This window comes from Ipomoea triloba, chromosome 13 (genome assembly GCF_003576645.1).
Source record: "Ipomoea triloba cultivar NCNSP0323 chromosome 13, ASM357664v1".
In the NCBI taxonomy this organism is placed as follows: Eukaryota; Viridiplantae; Streptophyta; class Magnoliopsida; order Solanales; family Convolvulaceae; genus Ipomoea; species Ipomoea triloba.
Window position 1 is genome coordinate 4604441 of NC_044928.1, and position 1722 is coordinate 4606162.

Below are 1722 nucleotides of genomic sequence, written 5' to 3' on the forward strand. Positions count from 1 at the left end.
AGATTTCCTAAATTGTGTTCTTATGATGTTGGATTCTGGTCTAGGGTTTCAAGAAGAATTTGGGGGAAATCACTCAAAGACTCTTTCTAAGGATTTTAGTAGCTAATTGAGGTAAGGAATTCCCTTAAGTTGGTTTAGTCACTTGAAATTAGATAATTGATTATTTGGTTGAAATATGGTGTTTTTGGAGCTTTGGGAATATTTTTGTATACATGTTCATAGCTTGGATATGCATGTATATGTTGTATTTATGTCCATATAGGCTTATACTTGTGAAAATAGTGAAAAGAAATCAGGATAGATTCTGGCAGTAACTTCCGAGATTTATTGGGAAAAATTGGTAAGGTATTTTAATCCTATTTTTTTTAGACATGTATTTCTATAAGTGTAGAACCTGCATATAAAATTTCATAATGATCGGAGTAGTGGAAGTATGGTTTTCGGAATTTTTCCCAAAACTGGTCCAGGGAGAGACAGAATTCCGGACAGCACACTGCCAAGGGCAAAGATGGAAGTTTCTGTGTTTATTCGCGGACCAAAATGACCAAAACTTTTTACGGACATCAAGTACTATGAGTTGGGGTTCTACCATAAAAATTTCAAGTGAAAAAGAGTCCGGGAACTATTTTTACCGGCTCAATCTTTCGGACTGCACCAAGCTGAAATTTTCTGAATTATGCTTAGTATGATTATGGATGTGTTAATGATAATTGTGAGGTAGTTAGTGAGTTAATGGTGATTAGGTGATGCTAAGGACGTGGATNTTTTCTCCTCCCATTTTGGCCATTTGGCCGAAATAATCACAAGGGAAAAGGGAAGAGAAATTTCCATCATCTTCTTCATCCAAGCTTCAACCACCATAGCCAATTCCTTCACACCTCTTCAATTTATTCGGTAAATCGTTAATTTTATTCGGTAGATAGTCTTATATTCCTCTCTAGATTCATAATCTAAGTTTAGATTTCCTAAATTGTGTTCTTATGATGTTGGATTCTGGTCTAGGGTTTCAAGAAGAATTTGGGGGAAATCACTCAAAGACTCTTTCTAAGGATTTTAGTAGCTAATTGAGGTAAGGAATTCCCTTAAGTTGGTTTAGTCACTTGAAATTAGATAATTGATTATTTGGTTGAAACATGGTGTTTTGGAGCTTTGGGAATATTTTTGTATACATGTTCATAGCTTGGATATGCTTGTATATGTTGTATTTATGTCCATATAGGCTTATACTTGTGAAAATAGTGAAAAGAAATCAGGATAGATTCTGGCAGTAACTTCCGAGATTTATTGGGAAAAATTGGTAAGGTATTTTAATCCTTTTTTTTTTAGACATGTAGTTCTATAAGTGTAGAACCTGCATATAAAATTTCATAATGATCGGAGTAGTGGAAGTATGGTTTTCGGAATTTTTCCCAAAACTGGTCCAGGGAGAGACAGAATTCCGGACAGCACACTGCCAAGGGCAAAGATGGAAGTTTCTGTGTTTATTCGCGGACCAAAATGACCAAAACTTTTTACGGACATCAAGTACTATGAGTTGGGGTTCTACCATAAAAATTTCAAGTGAAAAAGAGTCCGGGAACTATTTTTACCGACTCAATCTTTCGGACTGCGCCAAGCTGAAATTTTCTGAATTATGCTTAGTATGATTATGGATGTGTTAATGATAATTGTGAGGTAGTTAGTGAGTTAATGGTGATTAGGTGATGCTAAGGACGTGGATTA

At 35.3% G+C, this 1722-nt stretch overlaps 1 long non-coding RNA gene across 1 annotated transcript in view; it reads left to right on the forward strand.

Moving 5' to 3' along the window:
* The first annotated feature begins 795 nt into the window (after window positions 1-795).
* LOC116002261 overlaps window positions 796-1722 on the forward strand; it is a 2819-nt gene continuing 1892 nt past the window's right edge. Inside the window, exons 1-2 of the long non-coding RNA XR_004094420.1 lie at window positions 796-894; window positions 1003-1069. This is a non-coding gene — a long non-coding RNA (uncharacterized LOC116002261). The remainder of the gene's footprint in view (window positions 895-1002; window positions 1070-1722) is intronic.